This window comes from Herpailurus yagouaroundi, unplaced genomic scaffold, assembly GCF_014898765.1.
Source record: "Herpailurus yagouaroundi ecotype Mexico unplaced genomic scaffold, PumYag 160, whole genome shotgun sequence".
Lineage (NCBI taxonomy): Eukaryota > Metazoa > Chordata > Mammalia > Carnivora > Felidae > Herpailurus > Herpailurus yagouaroundi.
This window is the reverse complement of record NW_024412401.1, coordinates 33,622,604-33,634,936: the sequence shown is the minus strand read 5'-3', so window position 1 is coordinate 33,634,936 and position 12,333 is coordinate 33,622,604. Positions and strand designations below refer to the sequence as shown.

The 12,333-nt window shown below is 45.3% G+C and overlaps 1 protein-coding gene across 1 annotated transcript in view; it reads left to right on the top strand.

Moving 5' to 3' along the window:
• EPB41L4B (erythrocyte membrane protein band 4.1 like 4B) overlaps positions 1 to 12,333 on the top strand; it is a 131,080-nt gene that overhangs the window by 27,370 nt on the left and 91,377 nt on the right. The gene's annotated exons all lie outside the window — the stretch shown is intronic.

Genomic DNA, 12,333 nt, shown 5'->3' with positions numbered 1-12,333 from the left:
TTTGTGTCTGTGAAGCTAGACCCAGCTTATAGTAGTGCATCCCCCCTTTTTAAAAAAAAATTTTAATGTTTATTTATTTTTGAGAGAGCATGGGGGCGGGGCAGAGAGAGAGGGAGACACAGAACCTATAGGAGGCTCGAAGCTCTGAGCTGTCAGCACAGAGCCCGACACGGGGCTCGAATTCACAAACCAAAAGATCATGACCTGAGCCAAAGTCAGAAGCTTAACCCACTGAGCCACCCAGGCTCCCCAGAGCACCCTCTTTAAAAGCTGCACTGAGGACTGGGGGCAGGGATGAAATGGGACTTAAGGTCCATAGATAGGTGCGGAGTTGGATCCTGACAGAAACCTGTATACTATATTTTGTTTTACTGTCATAGGAGAAAATTAGTTGCTATCGTCTTGGAGCAGTTTTTCTCTTTTGCATCCCACACTGTCTTCACCCTGAGCATGTAGACTTGGATTCTCAAAGGCAGGGCTCAGGCCAGGCTGTGTTGACACCCTCCATCCCCTCACTCCTTTGCAGTTTGTGAGCTTCAAGTTTTTATGGGAATTTTTGAATACGTGAAGTAGAACAGTATGATGAAAACTCCTGTACACAACACCCATTTATTATTCTTTTTCTGGAGTATTTTAGAGCAACTCCCAGACAAGTGAACATATAGCCTGTTCTACTTAAGTGAGTATATCTCTTATGTAAAATACACACATGTGCGTGTGTATGTGTGTATCCATGATACCATTATCATACTCCGCAAACTGAATGGTGATTGCTTAATGGCGATTCCTGCATTTAGTAAATAATGTCTCTTAAGTCTCTTCTAATCCATAACAGTCCTCTCCCTTCTTTTTGGTGCAATTTATTGAGTTCTTAATATGTAGTTGGTCAGTGTAGAGTAAGGCAGCCTTAGGTATTCCAACGCTCAGTTTTAATCTTTCTGCCAAGCAGAGTGAGTGCAAAGAATAGTTTTTTGATTTGTTTATTCTTTTTTTTTTTAGAATGAATATATTTATTATTCTACTTCCTTATCTCTAAGCAGGTGATACCTTAAGTTAGCATCACAATGTGGAGATTTCCTAAGAAACATTTTTTAAAGTTGCAAAAAGCTTTTATATGCACATACATATGCCATGAACACCTGCTGTATCTGTATATGTGTATGATTTTCACTCCGGTTAACTATTGTTGCATAACAGACTCTTCCACTTATGCTTAGTGGCTAACAATGACGAGCAGGATTCTCTTGGTCAAGAATTTGAGGGGGGCTCACCTGGGAGATTATTCTGCTGCTCATGGTATCAACCAGGGTCACCAGGAGTACTCTGTTGGAAGATGGGCTGGTGTGGAGGGTCCAAGACGACTGTGCTTACATGTCTGGCACTTTGGCTGGGCTCAGCTGGGACAGTTGACTAGAACATCTGCCTGCTGCTTCCTCAGCCTGGCAGTCTCAGGGTAGTTGGACTTTTTACTGTACCCGTAGAGAAGCATCCCAAGGCAATGGTCACCTCACCTTGGAAATCACAAAATGTTATTAACACCATATTCTGTTGGGCTGAAGCACTGCCAGGTTCTTCCAGACTGAAGGAAGAGGACAAAGACCTTGCCACCATTTTTGTAAGCACCACAGTTTAAAACCAAAGAAACAAACAAACAAACAAAAACAAAAACCCCAAACAAACTAAAAACCCCACTAAAACTAACACCATAGGTACTTGGCACCTGAGACCTTTTGGGTTTCCTGTGTATTTGCTTGTCTTTTGATGGAAGAGAGAGACCACTGGAGTGGAAGGTACCTGCCCATTCAGGTCATCCAAGTCAGTCTCCTGTCCCCTGTTCCCATTCACTCAGGATTGGAGTGGACTCAAGTTGGGCAGAGAGCACCATAATAGGGTATATGACTCACCTGGCCTAATAATGAAGGTGACATGGAGAGGCCCTCCCAACCTAAAACCTTTTTTTTTTAATGTTTATTATTAATTTTTGAGAGACAAGGCAGAGCACCAGTGGGGGAGGGGCAGAGAGAGAGGAAGACATAGAATCTGAAGCAGGCTTCAGGCTCTGAGCTGTCAGCACAGAGCCCAATATGGGGCTCGAACCCATGAACGGTAAGATCATGACCTGAGCCGAAGTTGGACGCTTAACCGACTGAGCCACCCAGGCACCCATAAAACTTTTAAGAGCAATTTTTCCAGTGGATCTTTGTGTGAGGGAGGTTGTCTGATGCTCTGTTAGTGTCCCTGCCAGCAGGAATAGCATACTACAATTTGCTGGGTAGCAATATCACTGAAAATCAACGAGTATTCAACATGTGCTGTCTCTGATGTTTCTTACTGAGAGTTGGAAACATAGCATTTGAAGTGTTGGTCGAAACCAGTTTTCAGCAGTCAGGATCAAGTAGCTTTAGGTGTTTCGACTTCATTCAGCATCTTAAGGAATAAATGGGAAACCATCCCTTAAACTAACTGTTGAATCCCATGTGTTAGGCAATGCTTGGAAGGAGCCATAGGGAGACAAATTGATGTCACTAGATGTTAGTTCTTCTACACTGATTGAAAGAAGGTTCATTGGATCATGGCCCATGGGGTCATTTTCATGGCAGCCCTGTGAGAGAGGTGGTATTAAAGGAACAAATGAATGCTTTGAAACTCTGCTGCTTGGCCCGAAGATGGTTCTCAACCAGAAGCAGAGGCTGATCAATAGTTAAATCAATAATGCAACACACAGTTTGTGCATTTTTGTTTTTAATTTTAAAGAGTGTGAGAGTGTGTGTGGGGGAGAGAGAGAGAGAGAGAGAGAGAGAATCCAAAGCAGGCTCCATGCTCAGCATTGTGCCTGACATGGGGCTCGATCCCACAGCCCTGGGATCATGACCTGAGCCGAAATCACGAGTCAGAGGCTCAACCCAGGTGCCCCCACAGTCTGTTTTAAATTTGTCTGTCCATTACATGCAGTCAGTGTGGCTGTGGCTGTGTTCTGTGGTGAGATGGTAAGACCGGTAATCTGCCTGCCCAGTCCTCAGGCTGCACACCGAGAGCCCCTTGCGCAAGGTGGAAGGAGAACCCTGGTTCTCGATGCAGCTGATCAGTAGTGCCTTGGTTCAGTGCCTCACAAACCAAGAGGGCACTTTCTTCTAAGACTATTCTTCCTTCCTTGTTGATCAAAATTAAGGGCGGTTGGTTTTGTTGTTTCCTCTGATTTCCAAGAGATTGTTAGCCAGGCGAGTCGGGAAATTAGTATCAGTGTGCTCTGTTTTACCAGAATTGAATTTCCAGGAGCTGCCCAGACTGTTGATGTCCCCCTCCATAGAATGTCTTGGCTTCTGTGTTAGTTTGTGAGCAAATAATGTACTTTGCATCCTGCCACAACTTGCCTGCCCACAAATTAGGAATCACCTCCCTACCATGAGGTCTGTTTGCATTGGCTTTGAACCCCAGTCTAGCCCAGGCCATGCATGAAGTAGGCTCTCCGTGTCTGTGTGGTGAATTGGGTTTAAGAAATATTTCTTATTTGCCAGACATGTTCCATGTGTTTGGACCCACAGGGACCAATGGGTAGAGAAGTAACAGAGTAAGGTAGAAAGAACTCTGTCCTAAGAATCAGGAAGGCTGGATCCTGATTCTAGTTCAGCCACTTGGGAGCAGTGTGAACTTGGTCACATAATTTCTCTGAGGCTCAGTTTCTTTCTGTGCAAAATGGGGTCATGGAACCTTGGTAAACATTGAAATGCTCTTCAACTGGGAGGTAGAATTTATAAGCTGGACAGCCTGGCCTTAAATCCTCCAGATTATGGATACTGTTATGAGTCCCCAAATCCTGCTGATGGCTGAGATGGTATTTCTCACTCACCAGTGAAAATTTCAGATATTTATTTGGTAAATTCTCATAGTAATTTCAGATATCCTGGAGTAAACCAATTTCTATTTGTTCTTAATGGCTTAGCGGTGTTGGCAATGGGGATAGAGACTCCTGGGCTGTGTGTGTGTAAGTGTGTAAAATAGAGAGCGAGTTTCTCACTAAGAATATAGAAAATTAGTGAGTTATCAAGTTGTGAGGAAGGGGGACCAGAGCTGGTAACTAACCATGAAATTAGTACTTCCTGGAAACAGTTGAAACAGACCTTGAGGCAGGTGCCTTCTGGGAACTGCTGGCCAGGAAGTACTGTGGAGACCAGGTGGAGTTCTGAGAGCTACTCAGACTTGGGGTATTTAAGAACTTGGAAAGGAAGGAATTGATTTCTAGGGACTGACATGGGTTTACAGAAATCCTCCAAACCAGACTAGTCTCAGCTTTTCTTTCTTTCCTTTTTTTTTTTTTTTTTAAAGTTTACTTATTTATTATGAGAGCACAAGCGGTGGGGGAGTGGGGGAGAGACAGACAGACAGAATCCCAAGCAGATTCTTGCACTGCCACCGCAAGCCCGATGCAGGGCTTGATCCCAGGGCCCTGGAATCATGACCTGAGCCAAAATCAAGAGATGGATGCTCAGTGGACTGAGCTACCCAGGTGCCTCTTGTCTCAGCTTTTCTTTAAAAAAAAAAAAAAAAAAAAAAAATTTTTTAATGTTTATTTATTTTTGAGAGACAGAGAGAGACAGCATCAGCAGGGGAGGGGCAGAGAGAGAGGGAGACCTAGAACATGAAACGGGCTCCAGGCTCTGAGCTGTCAGCACAGAGCATGACGTGGGGCTCGAACTCACGAGCTGTGAGATCATGACCTGAGCCGAAGTCAGACGCTTAACCGACTGAACCACCCAGGTGTCCCTTGTCTCAGCTTTTCTTTAAAGGGGATTACTAAACTGCTATAGATCATGGACTCCCTGAAGTTTGATTTTTGTTATTTGGCACAAAACACATTGTGTCATTCCTGTGGACAAGTGAGAGAAAGGAGGTTTGGGTGAAAATAATAATTCCTTTGTGTGTAGAGGATACCATTTGTTTTCTTGCTCTCTTATTTTTTTATTTCACTTTATTTTGTTTGTTTGTTTAAGCTCCACACCCAACATGGAGCTTCAACCCATGTTGAAGATCAAGAGATGCACAGTCTACAAACTGAGCCAGCCAGGTGCCTCTCTTGCTTTTTTATTAATACAATGACTTAGCAAGGTTGACAGTGCAGGTAAGAGTACCCTATTTTTCAGATGAAACTGAGACTCAGTGCGGTTGCTAAGGTCATGGTCATATTGCTAGAAAAGAGATAGAGCTGGGTTCTAATCCAACATGTTTGGCTCTAAGAGTCTGAGGGCATGGTCACACTGTGTGTTCATAACTGGGTTGAGGCCACCATCAGAGGGGAACCTTTCATAACATACAACTCGTGAAAGACACCACCCCCACTGGCCACGTGTACCCCTCACCCTCTGCCTGCATTGCACTTCCCACATGTTGTAAAACTGAGATCGGGAACTGATGCATGGGATAATAGTCCAGGACTTCTAATGTTCTTGACGGGATATGTCATGGGCCAGTTTAAATAAGATGACATTTACATGAATGGATGTAAAAGTTTGCACTCAGGTTTAGAAACTATCTGGGGCGCCTGAGTGGCTCAGTTGGTTACGCGTCCGACTTCAGCCTGGGTCATGATCTCGCGGTCTGTGAGTTCGAGCCCCACGTCGGGCTCTGTGCTGACAGCTCAGAGCCTGGAGCCTGCTTCTGATTCTGTGTCTCCCTCTCTTTCTGCCCCTCCCCTACTCATGCTCTGTCTCTCTCTGTCTCAGAAATAAATAAACATTAAAAAAAATTAAAAAAAAAAAAGAAAGAAACTATCACCACAATCATTTTGGTTTATTTTTTAGCCCATATATAAAAATGCAGAACTTGACAGTATTTTGTTTACGTAAGGCATAGCACAGTGTGGTATGGTTTCGAAAACACCAGCGCATTAGAGCAGACAGGGTGTCTGGAAGGAGAGATGGTAGTACCAGGGCTCTGCAGACCCACATCCCAGCCGGCTGGAGAGAATTGCCAGCGGAAATGGACCAGGAAGATCAGGCTTCCGAAAAGTCGGTCATTTGAAGACTGTTGTGGGAACTAAGGATTCTCCTTAATCCATCTGCATCAGCATTTGTTTCTTGAGCTTCAGAATGTCCGGTGATGGAGAAGCAAAATGAACTGGATGGGGTGTTGCCAACAAGAAGTTTAGTAATGACCATTGTGACTTCAGCGTAGCTGTGGGGATGGGCTTGCTGCCAGTGGGGATAGAAGCAGGGATGTAGGAGGAGGGCACCTGGGAAAAGCCATAGGGGTGAGGCCTGCTGCATACGTTGGGTGGGCGTTGTGTTAGGAGAATATGTTTGATTGGAGCCCAGGAGGCATGTGGGGCCCAGGGAGATAAGACGGGTGGTGTTGGGCAGTATTGATTGTGCAGAGTCTCTGACACCAGGCCGAGGAGCCTGCATTTCATCCTCTGGCACATGTTTTTGTACAGAATAGTGACTGAGATGAGGGCTGTGTTGTGTGCAATGCATTCTGGCAAACACGAGAAAGATGGGCTTTCATAGGGGCGCTTGCTGTGGTCCAGATACCAGGCGGTGTAGCCTGAGCCGTGATGGAGAGGAAAGACAGAGCCCTTCTGAAGACAGATGCAGAGGGGCCTGCTGTCTAACAGAGGTGGAGCAGGTGGACAGAGGGGAGCCTCATGTGCCAGCAAAGAGAAGGCTCCTAAAATCCTTACACTGCCCAGGTGTCCTGCTTTTCCATTTTAGTTCACAGCCAACGTGTATACACTTGACGGGCACGCAGCTCATCTCCTCCTTTTAACCTACCTGGGACACCTGGCATCTTCTTATGCTGTTGAGACTAATGAGATTTGGATGGGTTGCCTTTTTTTATTTTTATTTTTTATTTTTTTAATGTTTATTTATTTTTGAGAGAGAGAGAGAGAGAGAGAGAGTGTGTGTGTGAAAGGGGCAGAGAGAGAGGGAGACACAGAATCCGAAGCAGGCTGTAGGCTCTGAGCTGTGTGCACAGAGCCCGATGTGGGGCTCGAACTCACGAGCCATGAGATCATGATCTGAGCTGAAGTCAGACACTTAACTGACGGAGCCTCCCAGCCACCCCCAGTTGGATTGTCTTCTATCTTTGTTCTTTCAGGGCCACAGTCGACCTGTTACATTGCACTTGGGTCAGGTTGCAGTAAGATATTGTCGGTTGCGTCTTATCTAAGAGAGTCAGGATGGTTAATTTATTTGGGGAGACAGTTAAGACATCAGCTGTCCAGGAGTCTTCCTTATCAGGAGTACGGCTGGCAACCAGTAAATAAACAAAATAAGAACCTCTGACTGGCCAGCAAAGATCTCATGATGTTCATACCTTTCCCTGCTGGTTGCCTGCCTGACCCAGTGTTTAGCTGAGAACTGTGTACTCTTACTTTACACATGATGTTAATGAGCTTGGTTATTTTTAGCTCCTGTCTGATCAGAAGTTGCTGCTCCAGAGAGAGACATACTGACTCAAAACCACTGGTTGCTGGTCCTGGTGAGAAGTGATGTGTTGAGATGGGTGGAGAGAGGGCTACATGACCTGGTGGCAAGAACTCAGGGGTAGAGCTTCTACGTGTGTTTGGGGACAGCCTGCCATACGTGTCTTGAAGTAGGAGCGTCGCCAAATTCCAGAATAGTGATCTGGACTGAGTAAGGTTTTACACTCAGTGTATTCTACTTAAGAAGGCCGGGAGAGAGGAGGCATCAAGCTGATTTGGATGACTTTGCTCCCCAAGAATGGCTTACTCGCTGAGTACTTTCTGTAGCTATTTGCTTCCAGACTTTGTGACCCTGGTGTACCCCAGCACCTAGAATAGTGGCTGGCACTTGATGAGCAGTTGGTAAATATTTGTTGAATGAATGAATGGATTCATCACAGAGGGGGAGACCTAGTTCGGAGGCAACCAGGAGCAGCTTCCTGTCTCGTCACATTAATGGATCTCCTGTTGTAACCACTAGACAGCACTTCACATAATAGCCACAAAATCGTGTTTGGGTAAATGGCCTTGGAAGTGCAGCACGGCTCCCTAGGCCCTTGTTCATGGAATACTTAATTTGAAAAGATTTTAATGAGTGTGTTCTATTTAGGCCTGCTGCTCGTGAAGTATCTGTCTGTTGTTCGTGTTTTAGCACGGTCCATCCAGAAGATGTGTTTCTTGGCTCCGGAACCCCACGCATCCCCCAGCTGGCCGAGCCAGCCAGCCAGCTATGCAGCAAACAGATGTTTACGGAGCACCTGCTCTGTGCCGGCCTGGGATGTGCTTGGGGGATGGCGAGAAGGAGAGGTGGTACTCAGATGAACACAGCTGGTCCCTGCCCACAGCCTGATGTAGGAGTAAGACAGGAATAAAGGCAGCCTCGGTGCAGGGTGATAAGTGTGTGTGTGTGTAATAAAGGCATGTGCTTGCTTGCGGGAACAGAGGAGGGGGCACTTACTGCCCTGGGTTGGGGGGGGGCGGTGAGCTAGGGCTGAAGAGGCTGAGGAAAGAAAGGCTGTTTGGGCTAAGCCTGAGATGACAGTTCATGGGCTTCTGGGGGCTGCCCAAGGTGCATTGTCCTGGCTGGCAGGACAGGTGAGTTACCTGGAGTCTTCTCAGCTGTGAGTGGACACTTTGTGTCCCCGGGCTGGGAGGAGCAAGAGGTGGTGGGTTCGGGTGCTGTGGCCTAGACTCTCTCTCTTTGTCTGACCTTTTACTCACTGGGACCTCTGGTTGGAGGACCCCTCTATTCCAGCCCTCATAATTTCACCAGATTCTTCTTAGAGCTGGAAAGGGCCACTGGGGACTAAAGAGCATAAGGGGTTGGGGAGGTGAGTGGGGGAAGGTGTTTACAGGTGAGTAAACATGGTATTTCCTATCCTCCAGACGCTGCTGTGTCTGCCACCTACCTCCAAGTCCAGGTGAGGGAGGGTTGGCCGATACAGGAGCCAGTCTGACATGGCAGAAGGGACTGGCTGGCCCTAGAAAGGTTCTTTTTTCCAACCTCCACCTTGAACTCCTTCTAGCTGTTGTTGTTGTTTTAAGTTTATTTATTTATTTTTGAGAGGGGGGGAAAGCGTGAGCCCGGGAGAGGCAGAGAGAGAGGGAGAGAGAGAGAATCCGAAGAAGCCCTCACACTCTCAGCATGGAGGCCCACTCGGGGTGCGAACTCATGAACTGTGAGATCATGACCTGAGTAGAAATCACGAGTCAGACGCTTAACCAACTGAGCCACCCAGATGCCCCTCGCCTTGAGCTCCTTCTAAATTAAGAGCTGTTTTAGAAAGACATCAGGAAAGTAAGAGTTGGAATGACTTAGAGAGAAACTTGGACTAACTGCCCTTCTTTTACGTGTGTGGAACTGTGTTTTTTCAGTTCATACTCTGTGAGTATTAAAATGACATACCTGGATGGTAAGCCGTTGAACCAAAATAGAGAGAGCCGGGTGGGAAGCAGGTGGGATTTGGGGTCAGCTGAGTTTGGGTGACCCTGTCCATTCAGGGCACCATGACTGATTTGTAGCTGCAGGAGCGGTCCAGGATGGTCCTATGGATTTTGGGAAATTATGAATTGCTTAAGGTCACAGCTAGTGCATCTAGGACTAGCGCATAGAGCTCTCGCTTCCTGCCAGCCCAATTCTGTCTGCCACATCCTGCTGCTAAAGCTCTACACTAACTAGTTCTGTCCCACTAGGAAACCCACTAATGAGGGATTGGCTCCGTAATAATAGGCGTTGCATAGTCCAGTAGTGCTGGATAGTAATAGGAAAGAATACGTCCAGAGGAAAAGTGCCAGAGTGGTGATTTTTTTTTTTTTTTTGCAGAAAAAAAATTGTATTTATTGTCTAACGACTGCCAAAAGATCAGTGTTAAAGAATACTTGGGAAGAAAATCATCCGTTTGTCCATCCAGCTATTAGCTAATAGCACAGCTATTCTATAAGTTTCTGCAAGCCTTTTTTTATCAAGCAGTCCATACAGCACGTACATATTTTTAACGTAGAATCACAGCTTCTTATTCCTTTGTGGTCTGTTTAGTTAATGTTGATGTAAGAATTTTCCTTATTTCTGTCTCATGTTTATAAGTGTCTGTCCTGAAAGCCCAGCAGTATTCTGGAGTGTTGTTAGGTTCGGCTCCATGGATGTGTCCAGCCCTGTGCCTGGAGTTTGGGTTATTTCTTATTTTTGCCTCCCCACCCCCAGCTTTATTTCTCCAGTTAAATAATGCTATAGAGACCATCTCTGCACATGGAGCCTTCTGCTGCTCTTGGGTCGTTGCCTTCAAGGAGTATTTCCAGGAAGCGAAGAGTCTGACGGTTGGAAGCCAGTGCTGTAGTTTTGAGTTTTTGTTTTTACTTTCTGTTACCGCTGTTTCCTATAGCACAGACACAGACAAATCAGTGAAACAGAGGTGTAGTCTAATGAATTATGGGAAGGCAGACACCCCTGGACCACCCCCCAAGTCAAGAGCTGGGACCTTGCCAGCCTGCTGGAAGTCCGTGGTGTGCCCTCTCCCAGGCACAAATTCTCTACACCCCGAGACCAGCAATTACCCTGACTTTATTGCTTATCGTAACCACTTCTTTACCCTCTTTTCGTGTTTTTTCTTAATTTCTTTTTTAATGTTTATTCATTTTTGAGAGAGAGAGACAGAGCGTGAGCCAGGGAGGGGCAGAGAGCGAGGGAGACACAGAATCCGAAGCAGGCTCCAGGCTCCACGCCGTCAGCACAGAGCCCGACACGGGGCTTGAACCCACGAACCCTGAGATCATGACCTGAGTGAAGTCGGATGCTTAACCACCTGAGCCACTCAGGTGCCCCACCCACCCTCTTTTCATGTTTTATCCCCCAAATATGTATCGTACACACCGCATGCTTTTAGTTTTGCCTTTTTGTAAAAGGGTCTTTTAAATCTTTTTTTCATCTCTAGGTGCCCCTCGATCTCTCCACTTCCCTGTATTCTGTTTGTTGAAGAAACTGTGTTGTTTGTCCTGAGGAGTTTCCAGAATTTCCCACTGGCTGGATCTTGATGATTGCAGTCCCATGTAGTTGAGAACATTCCTCTGCATTTCCTCCAAGTTGGCAGTTGGATCTAGTGGTTGTATTAGTCCCAGTCTTGATAGTTTTTCCCTGCAGAGAGAGAAGCCTGGGGAGCAAAATTATGTCTTGGGTGGTGGGGTGTTCTTCATCGGGGGGTACACAGTGGCTGGTCGTCTCCTCCTGTGATGTTGGTAGCCCCCGGTGCCCAATGCTAGTGCCTACCATTCTAGAAGTTGAAAAATTGTGATATTGCAAGTCTGTTACCCCTTCTTCATTTTGTTGTTGGTATACTACTAAAAAGAGAAATTCTGCCCATTTGCTATTTTTAATACCTTTATTAAGATGCACGTGCCATATAATTCACTTACCCCAAGGGTACAATTCAGTGGCTCTTAGTATGTTCATAGAGTTGTGCGTCTGTCACCGTGATCCATTTTAGAACATTTCATTTACCCCCATAAAACCGTGCTCACCTTGGCTGTCACACCACAAATACTGCAGCCCTAAGCAAACCACTAATCTGATTTCAGTCTCCAGCTTTCCCTGTTCTGGACATTTCGTGTAATATGTGGTCCTTTGTAACTGGCTTCTTTCACTTACTATAATGTTTTCAAAGTCCACCCATGTTGTAGTATGTATCCGGGCTTTACTCCTTTTCGTGGTCAAATAATACTCCATTGTGTGGATACGATTCTTCCACATTATGTTTATCTGTGCGTTAGTTGAAAGACACTTGGGTTGCTTCCACTTTGGGGCTATTATGGTTAATGCTGCTATGAACATTTTGGTACAGATTTCCATATGAATGCAATGTTTTCATTTCTCTGGGATATATATACTTAGGGGTGGAATTGCTGGGTCAGATGGTGGCTCTGTGTTTAACTATTTGAGAACATGCCAGACTGTTTCCCAAAATGGCTATACAGTTTTGCATTCCCGTCAGCAGTATATGAGGGTTCCACTTTCTCCAAGATTTGTTATTATCTGTCTTTTTTATTACAGCCATCCTAGTGGGTATGAAATGGTGCTGGATTGTGCTTTTGATTTACATTTCCCTAATGACTAATGATATTGAGCATCTTTTCATGTGCTTATCGGGTATTTTTGTATGTCTTTGGAGAACTGTGTATATATCCCGTGTTCATTTTTAATTGAATATATTTTTTATTATTGAGATGTAATAGTTCTTTATATATTCTAGATAGAAGTCTCTTATCAGATATGTGATTTGTAAAAATTTTCTCCCACTTTGGGTTGTCTTTGTGTTTTATTGATGTCTTGGTCCTTTGAAGCACAAAAGTTTTACATTAAAAAAAAAATGTTTATTTTTGAGAGA